Raw genomic sequence first — 9,893 nt, 5'->3', positions numbered from 1 at the left:
CACCGCAGGCTCAGACTTCTGACAGTGACCTCACATTCCCTTGTTCTGTGATTGGGAAGAGCACCTTGCAGCCTCAGGATGCAGGCAGTTCTTGCTTGGCCATGGGTTTGTGTCTGGGGAAGCCAGAGCCACTATTCCATGGCTTCTGAGGCACCGTGCAGGACATGTGAGGTTGATCGGGTGGCTGGTTTTCTTTCATTTATGTTCATTTGGTAGCTGGCACCATGGCCATCCTTCCATTTGTTCTGGCTCCTAACCTCAACCATTCTTCAGCCACCAGGGGTTTTTGAAGTCCTGCTCACATCACTTCCCAGGGTAACGCAAGCCGCCTTGTGAATTACCAGAGTTAAGAAATGGCCGCGAGGGACATCGTCTTGAAGCCACATGAAGAGAGACACAGCCACATGATTGCCTGTAAATAAAGCCTGATGATACCAAATGTTCAGAAAAGGGAAAGCTTAGCACAGGTCTAGCATGATCACCTGCTCTGTGTTCCAAGGGGAACACATAGCTCTTGCAGGAAGGGAATCCTAATGTGTTACTCTCCAAGTAAATAAAATGCAGAAACACTTTTGTAGGCATTTTGCCTTTGCAGGAAAAAAGTTCAGTTTGTATTTAGGAATGAATGAGTATGCATGGGTGTGTTTGCATAAGCATATTTGCTTCAAAACATTTTCTAGTAACTGCTGACAACAGCAACCCTAAGCCACCAGACACTAGTTCTCCCCAGCTTGAAATGAACTGTTTGCTCTCCAGAGCAGCAGCTGTGATGCTCCCAGAATCATTCCTGGCCTCCCCAGGCTCTGAAATCTGCATATCCTGACCCTTCCTCCCTAGCCCCATCTGTCTCCCCAGCTTCCCTGCTCCTGTCACGCAAAGTTACTCAATACCCAGTAGGAGCTAACCAGAGCCAAGGAACCACGTTCCCACAGCTCCCATCTTGCCATTCACTTCGTGCGGCTCGGTTCCTCTGCCCTGCCACCCTGGGGCACGGGCAGGGAGAGAGCTCCACATTTAAACCTCCAGCTTTGGGAACCAGATCATTCCTCCTCCATAGTCCCTCAGCAGTCACTGCTGCCCCTGGTTGAACCCCTTCCCCACACCCTGCTCTCTGTAGCCCAGCACATGCTGTTTCTCTTTGTGACCAAATTTCACAGCTGACTGTATGCAATTTAGTAATATCACTAGTAGTGCTTCATCTTTTTCAATCTATTTAGAGCTCAGGTTGAAATTTACCAAACTAGAGGGTAAACCCCTAATTTTGGTAAACCCCTATTACCAAACTAGGGGTGCCTGGGTGGCTCTGTCGGTTAAGCATGGCTCAGGTCATGATCCCAGGGTCCTGGGATCGAGCCCTGCATCAGGCTCCCTGCTCAGTGGGGGGCCTGCTTCTCCCTCTCCTTCTGCCCCTCCACCCTGTTCTCTCTCTCTCTCTCAAGTAAATAAATAAAATCTTTAGAAAAAGAAAAAGAAATCTACCAAACTAGCTCTTTTATCTGCATTATCTTCCATAGTCTTTTCTCTTTGGGGCCTTAGTTCATACCGTTTTATATGGTGTAAGAAACAAGCTTTGTTTAAGACAGTCAGATTTAATAAATCTTTCTAGTTTCTGTATCTTCCTCTATAAAATAGTGAAAATACTGACTTACTGCCTCTCTAGGAGTAAGGGAATCTATACAAAATTCCTAGCATGGAACCTGATTCACAGCTGGTGCTCAACAAATGTTAATAGCCACCTTCCCACCACCACAGCCTCGTGGTGTGACTAAAGTAAATTCAGATTGGCAAGTCACACTCTGGAACAGCACTTCTCAACCTTGGGAGCATAATGCAGTCACTTGGAGAGCTTTAAGAAGCACCCCCCATCATCCCCTCCCACCCTTAAATATCCCGAGTGGCCAACCTCCCGTTTCTTATTTTGATCTTAGGCATCAGTATTCTTAGGCTTCAGCCCCTGCCACCAGACCAGACATGTGGTTTTATTCCTCTTGCTTCTCTCTTTCTCTGCTTTCCACAAAGTTTGGGGGCAATTTGTTACACAGCAATAGATAACTAGTACACTCCTCATATCACAGCATGGCAGTTATGTCCCTGACTTCAGATAGATTTTCATTGTTGTGTGACTTGTTTCCCAGAAATAAGGCAGTCATTAAATTTGCATGACTGATGGATTCATGTCTGGCTCTATGATTTTGATGTGTTGGCCTGCTCTGTTAGCTGTATTAAGAAAATGAATGGCTGAGGCCACTGGGCAAGGGAAGGAGGGCCAGGGCAAGATGCACAGCCTGACCACAGTCATGCTGCTCTGTGCCCTGGCCCAGGCTGCATGTGCAGGGCATCCTACCTACAAGTTCCTGAACATGCAGGAGCCCTCGATGGACATGACATCGGTGACCAACAGGGCAGCTCGGACCCTGCTATGGACTAAGCTCATCCGAGGCCTGGGCAGGGTCCTGAGCAGCCAGCTCTGGGAACCCGCCACCATCAACTACCCCCGAGAAGGGCCCACTGGGTCCACGCTTCCACAGGGAGCATGCACCGCACTGCCATCCATCCATCCATCCATGCGGAGATGCACTGCAGGCCAGCTCTGCCAGGCCACCTGCCCCTACCAGGCCATCACCAGCGAGGCTGAGCCATGGGGCCCATGTCACCCACAGGGCCACCTGCTATGACATCGACAGGGCCATCTAGTGCAGCTTCTACCGGGAGGCCTGCCCTGTGGACCGCATTGTCAAGGGCCCCAACCTCGAGTTCTCCACGGAGACACACGACGAGTTGCTGTACGAGGAGAAGCGGCTCAGTGACGGGGCCAAGGGGGAGGCCGAGATCACGGCCAACATCCAGGCCCACTACCTCTACCAGTGCTGCCCCCCACCCAGTGGCCTGCAGCCCCAGCCGCCCAATAAGAACGGTCAGGCCTCCTTCCAACAAAAAAACAGTGCCTTCTTTAAGCAGCCGTTTCTTCTCATTACTGGGGCCATCCTGAGGCTTCATCTCTTAAGAAATGAAAGACTACCTCCCCTCTTAAGAATATTGGATAATTAATCGGTGGAAAGCTCGCCATTGAGCCTTCCTTGTACTCACTAACCCCCTTCCTACCTGATCAGTAAACATGACCACAGATGCCCATGAATTCCTTCTGTTCTTGGAAGAGATTCTACTTCAGGGACAGCTTGGCTGACTCAGAGGTCCCTATGTTTCTTCTTTCCTGAAACAAACACAAACCAATACTTTAAAACAGACATGTACTTAATATTTTCTAAAAGAATACCTATATATCCTAATAAACTGTTTGATTACATTCACCTTTCTGTTGTATTAGAACCACATCTTTATGTACTTATTGCTTTAGAGTATTATGATGAACGCATGGCCTTTCACAGACTCACCCTGTACCAATTTACCATCATTATATTCATTATTTGATGTTCAAATGTCTTTTTTTTCCTGTCCCACAAATGGACTCAACTGACTTGCAAGAAATTCTGATTGCTTTGAGAAAGGAACAATATTAGACACAACAGTCCAAGCTTCTTGTGTGTGTGTTGTAGAGAAGCGCCAGGCCTTTAGCCACTGTTGCTTGGGGCCTATTTTGTGACAGAGCCAGGAAAGAGGTTTTCATAGGGCAGGAATTCATGCTGATTTTCCTCATATAGCAGACTGTGTTGCTATAGGTTTTTGTCAGCCAGGGTCTCATAAGAAAAATAGAGCGACTTTTCCTAGGAAGTCTAAAGGTAGGTAGTTTCCCAGCCAAGCAATGAGGCAGAAGCCCCTGGAGACACCCCCTCCTCAGGACAGGGTCTCACAGCTTTGCCTAGGCCCTCGAGAGAGAACAGCCGGGCTCACGGCCTCCTCAGTGGTGCCGCCTGGCCGCCTGGTTCCCTCCCAGAGACGCATTTCTTTTCTTTTCTTTTTTTAAAGATTTATTTACTCATTTTAGAGAGAGAGAGCATGAGCAGAAGGGGCAGAGGGAGAGGGAGAGAGAATCTCAAGCAGACACCATGCTGAGCATGGAGCCAAACGCAGGGCTCCATCCCACGACCCAGAGATCACGACCTAAGCTGAAACCAAGAGTCGGAGGCTTAACCGACTGCGCCACTCTGGCGCCCCCAGAGCTTCATTTCTATTAGGAGTAACACTTGGTCTCCACTTTGCTTGCTGCTTTACTCCTCCACTGTCTTTCTTTGCCTCCAAGCAGCCTCAGTGCACCATTGGAGGGTGCTCAGGACCTCGAGGGTTCCTAGGATGTAGGATTTTCTGTTTTCAAACCAAGACAGTCCCAGGCCCACTGGGATGTAGTGGTCACCCCATCGCCAGTGACCTAATAACGGGACAGCTGAAGGAATTCGTCGCTTCTACACTCTGCTCAGTAGAATACTAGAGGACAGAATAAAAACATGCTTGGGATTTACACGTAAGGCAATCACTCATGGAAGAGTCACACTGCAGTGCAGACAAATTCTCCAGCTCCTACAGCCAAGATGATTACATGCAAAACTGGAAGAGGCTGAGCTGTTTAACCTAGAAAACACACAGCTGTGAACAATTTTCTCATTCAAAAAGCCCTGGTCTTCCAGCTGCAAAGCCTGGCTTCTCTTCCCTATCTCCGAGGGCCCTACAGAAGGTAGGTCTAAAAAACCAAAGCCGGATGGCAGATTCTCCAGGAGGGAGAGGTACAGAGAGGAAAGCGCTTAGAAGTTTTCTTTACCCACAAACACCCTCCCACCTCTCACTTTTGCATGATCACAGGTCCTTTGGATTCCATAATCAGCCATTTCAATACAAGACTTATTTTTCCCTTTGAAACTTGAAAACTTGAAACCCAGGTGATATTATTTTACCCACTGTCAAGCTGAATCTGTTCATCATAAGCTGCCACTGCACTGGTTTTTGCTAAGCAACCATCTAGCTGAAATACAAATGAACCTTCTACCTAAATCCTTCTTCATGAAATTTCCATTCCTCAAATTACTGACAGCCTAAACCACTGATCAGGTTGTAAAACTGTGAAATTCTCTCAATTCTGAGAAGTAGTTTGAAATTACACTGAAAAATACCTTGCGGTCTCTTAGGAACAGACGCTAACTGTGGTTTCTCATCCAATATGCAAAGAGCTATGGAGAAAATGATGACCTTGTGTCAGGTGTGGGCTCTCTTCCTTGGAGTTCTTCCCTCGAAGGTCAGGGGGCTGATCTCGCCACCCCACGTGGTCCCCTCATGGCCAGGAAGTGCCCATTCACCACCAAGTTTACTTCCAAAGTAAACTTGCAACACAGTTGCAACAAACTTACTAGTTTACCACGCATACTTAATTGTGTTTTCTGAAAGAAGTACCTCAATGTCATATATTGGCCCAAGCTAACTATAAACATACAAAAGAAAAGGGTCCCATATCATCTGGCCATTTATGGACACAGTACTTGGGGGGAAAAAAAACTTGAAATTCCCTGTCTCATACATGAAGAAAGTCCTCTAAGAGCTCTTGTTGAATTAGAAGCTGACAACAGCATGGACAGCCCAGTCACGCCATGGAATTCTTTCCAGATCCAGTTTCATAATTCACCCTCTCCCATGTGGCCTCTATTATTACATTTAGAAGACTTTTCTTAATAAGGGTCACTTACGGGATCCTAATTGGGGATGTGAGACGGAAGTTTAATAGCTATTCCAGGACTCATGACATTGTAGGAAACAAATGCTGGATTTTAAAACTCAAAAATTAGCACTGAGTGCAGCTTCCACCAGAACACTAGACGTGCTGCCCCAGGAAAGCTGCTTGCCCTCTCTGAGCCTTAGTGTTTTCAACTATCAATTGTTCAATGGTTTGGTCATTTGCAATCATTTTTATTATTTTCTAAAGTCCCCTTTAGCTATTGTGAGGGATGGATGGACGGACAGATAGAAAAATGATGGATGGGTGGGCAGATGGACAAATATGTTGTGGGCTGAACTATGTCTCCTCAAAATCCATTTGTTGATGTCTTAACTCCCAGTAGCTCAGAATGTGGCTGTATTTGGAGATAGGGTCTTTAAAGAGGTAATGAAGATACAATGATGTCCTACGGGTGGCCCCTAATCTGTTATGACTAGTGTCCTTATAAGAAAAGGAAATTAGGACAGACATACATAGAGAGAAGATGGCCATTTCTAAGTCAAGGACAGAGTCCTCAAAAAAAACTCAACCCTGTTAACACCTTGATCTCAGACTTGTAGCTTCCATAACTGTGAGGAAATAAATTTCTGTTGTTTAAATCACTCAGTCTATGGTACTTTGTTATGGCAGCCCTAAAAACCTAGCATAGGTAGATGGATGGATGGATGGATGGATCGATGATAGATAGATAGATAGATAGATAGATAGATAGATAGATAGAAGATAATCCGGACCAGGGAGACCTATTGTTAGCAAGATTCTGGTGTTTAAAGTGAACAAACCAAGTAAGGAGCATCCCTTTTTGTAATGCTATCCTGGCAGAGTCAATAATTTCTGTGTAGATGTGCTATGTTTACAAAGATTTTGGTTGCACTTTCAAAATATAAAAAGATAGTCAGCTGAGAACCCCACATCCCCACTTTTTCAAGCCACCAATTCTTTCCACAAGATCATGAGAAAATTATGAAAACAGGAGACTCCAGAGTCATGTAAACTCTTTATTGCCAACTGGATCTTGGGCCTGAGCCTTAGCTGCTCTGGACTGATCTGCTGATCTGGGCTACACATATACACAGAAAGGACTTCTGCTGCCCAGAAGCCTTGAGCAGCCCAGACCAAAAGCAGTGGAGGAGCCAACTTGGCCTCCTCCCTAAGGCTCACACTTTCACCTGGTAGCCTAAGGTCTAGCAATTGAAAAATTCAGGAAGAATGAACCCAAAGAACAAGAGAAACAAGAGCTCTCCTCCCTGGGGCTGACAGCAGCTGGCCTGAGTCATCCTTCCTTGTGCCCTACCCTGTTCCTGCTTGGCCTTCCCAGACAGGATGCTCCCACATGTAATGCAGCCCCTAAGCTTTTTGTACCCGTCCACAGGCCTGGGAGCAAGATTCCAAATGTGAAGAAAAGGATCCAAGAAAGAAAACCCAGAGTCAATGGCATAAATATGTAAATGCCTTTAAACTCCCCTAAAATCTCCCCAGTAGTAGCCTCCCCCTTGACATGGACCACACTCCTTTTTCCCAATCATGGAGCTGTGAGGGTGGAGTAGAAAACAGAGAGAGCAACCTGGAAAAAGTACTTTATGAATGCAAATAAGAGGTCATTACCAAGAGGTTTCATTACCAAGATGTCTATGTTTTTTCATTAGCAAATATTCAGTGTATCTCAATGCCAGGCACTGTTCTAGGTACTCATCCCATTGGAGCTTATGTTCTGGCTCTGGTAAGGAATGTGAGAATAAATGTGGCACCTCAGAGCCTGGCAATAATTAATTGTCTTACCTCTCTCCTGGGCTCCAACTGTCCCTTCTTTGAATCATTCTTTTTGCATTGTCTGACACTGGCATCCTCTGTCCATCTTTCCCTCTGACATCCTCTGAGAACAAGGCTGTGCTTCATTCACTGGTGGGCTGTCAGTAGCTCCCAGCCCAACCCCTACTCACATGCCAGTTGGTTAAATGTTTGTGGAAGGAAGGACAGGAGGAAGGATGGGAGGGAGGAGGGGAACTTCTCATGGCTTGCTTCTAAAGACTTCTTACCTATTCAAGGAAGAATTAACTTTCAGTGATTATTGGTTATACGTTGTGAACTCTCCACTTCACAACTGCCATATATTTATACTATGGACCAACCCAACTGACGTGGACTTACATTTTAAATGTGTCGTTTTGCAGAGCAAAGAATAAATCATCAAGGGGCTCTCAGAAACAAACCATCCTGCTATATCACCAAGAGTGATGATCTCAACAGCAGCACACAAGGGTCTCGGACACTGCATGTCCTTAATATGGGAGACATTCATTGGAGGGGCTTTCCCAAGTGTTATTTTCACAAGCAATCAGATTAATATAGGGGATTTTCCTTGCATTTGTTTGGAAACATTTTATCCTGATGTAAAACATTCAAACTCCACCGCTTACAAAAAAGCTACAGCCTTTCCTCTCAGTTGTCCCTTGGCCTTCAATCACATCCCAGCTGAAGCAACAAGTATGCTTAATTTTCTTTTGTTGTCCTTCTAATAGAGAAAGAACTTCAGGTCAAGAAACTGAGAGAATATGAATGCTGACCCTATGTGTCTTTGGTTATTTGTGGTTTCCTATGTACTTACTCTAGGGTAGACTTCTCCCCCACCTCATTCCTTTACCCCCACCCCCCAGGCCCTTAGGATTAAACCAAAGTATTGTTCTAGCCTTAAAGGAATGCCTTCTTTACTTACTTAAAGCCTGAGAGGCCGACAAGATTTCAACAGCCACATAATTCCATCAGGAGTCAACATTTCCCAATCACAAGCCTGAGGGGCCTTCCCGGGGCCATCAGGCGCAATGCTGCCTCCTCAGAGGGCCCATGGGCCACCCAAGATGGCTGGTAGTCTGTGTCATCCTTTTCTTTTTCCAGCCAACTGTCTTTGAAAGAAAGAAAAAGAAAAGGTCTCTTCGAATGCACCCATTTCTTTCCCAAATATTCCACTGAATGAATTCCTTATTAGGCCAAACCCAATGCTCTGAAGTATGTGCCGAGCACAACATTCTGCACAAAAGGGGCCTGAAAAGAGCCAGTGGTGAGTGTGAGGAAAGCCCACGTGAAAGGACTCAGTGAGGAGTTTCCCATGGGTGGCTGGGGGTCCACCACTGCCTCGCCGTTTGCAGCTCTGGGCTGAGCTAAGCATCACATTGTTCATGTAAAGAAAAAGCGGCTGTTCTCCCTGAGTGCCCCTTCCCTGCTCCCAATGGCTGCGATCAACAGCCCCAAGACCCTAATTGCCACAGCCTATTAGAAATAATGAGACTTCCATGGCAGAAGCCAAGGGTAAAAGCGACATCTCACAACACGAAAGGTTAATATCAACATATACTGCCAGTGAGTGCAAAGGGCATGTCAATTGGTGGCTCATTACCGCGGGTTGACCCATGGGGAAAGTGTCATTCTGCAGAGAGGCTTTCTCAGGATGTGGCAGCAAAAGTTACAAAAGATAAGGACTTGCCTGTGGAACACGCTCAACTAATGAGAGCTGGAAATTGTTTGAAACATCCCGATGACCTCACAGATGGGGGATGCTGATTAAGGTGGCTACATGAGGCTCCTTTCTTGTCTGACAGCCCATTGAGAAGCTTTGGTGAGATGTGACTAACCGGCCGTGAAGGTGTCTCCATCTTCCCTGACATGGTCCATGCTTTGGGCAAAACAAACATGAAAAATAAGTCTAAACTGACATGCATGTTTGAGTTTAGTTTTCAGAGACATGTTTTGGGAAAAGAGCACTGGTGGGGCTGTGAGCTATGATTCTTTTATGGCAAAGGGGGTTTGTGACTACTTGCGTGACTAATCGCATGACTGCGCTGGGGATGAGCCAACGGCAAATTTAGGTCTTGAACACTTGACAAAACAACTCTACTATTCTGTGGGTGAAATTCTATGGAGCTTCAATGTGTAATTAAATGAAAGTTTCACAAGAGTCTACACCTCAGTCATTCAATGCTGATATGTGGCACAAAGAACGGATTTTGCCACATCAAAATACATCCATGGAACAATAGGGAAATGAAACCGAATTTTTGTCTGCTTTGCTGGATGTTTTCTGAGACAGAGACGTTCAAAGAAGAAACCCTGGAGTTCTCTTGACCCTCATTTTGAGCCTGAGACTCTGAAAAGAGATCACCATTATGGATACCCTGCCCCTTTCTCATACTACAGATAAGGATGAGGGTGTACCTCATACTGTTTGTCTGAACTCCTTCTCTAG

At 46.0% G+C, this 9,893-nt stretch overlaps 1 pseudogene; it reads left to right on the top strand.

The window, feature by feature from the left end:
* The first annotated feature begins 2,276 nt into the window (after positions 1–2,276).
* LOC102736178 (NADH dehydrogenase [ubiquinone] iron-sulfur protein 8, mitochondrial pseudogene) lies at positions 2,277–3,048 on the top strand (annotated as a pseudogene).
* The last annotated feature ends 6,845 nt before the right edge of the window (positions 3,049–9,893 follow it).

Source organism: Leptonychotes weddellii, chromosome 10 (genome assembly GCF_054177405.1).
Source record: "Leptonychotes weddellii isolate Sample4059 chromosome 10, ASM5417740v2, whole genome shotgun sequence".
NCBI classification, from domain to species: Eukaryota; Metazoa; Chordata; class Mammalia; order Carnivora; family Phocidae; genus Leptonychotes; species Leptonychotes weddellii.
The sequence above is the reverse complement of the archived record's forward strand: the minus strand, read 5'-3'. Positions and strand labels throughout refer to the sequence as shown.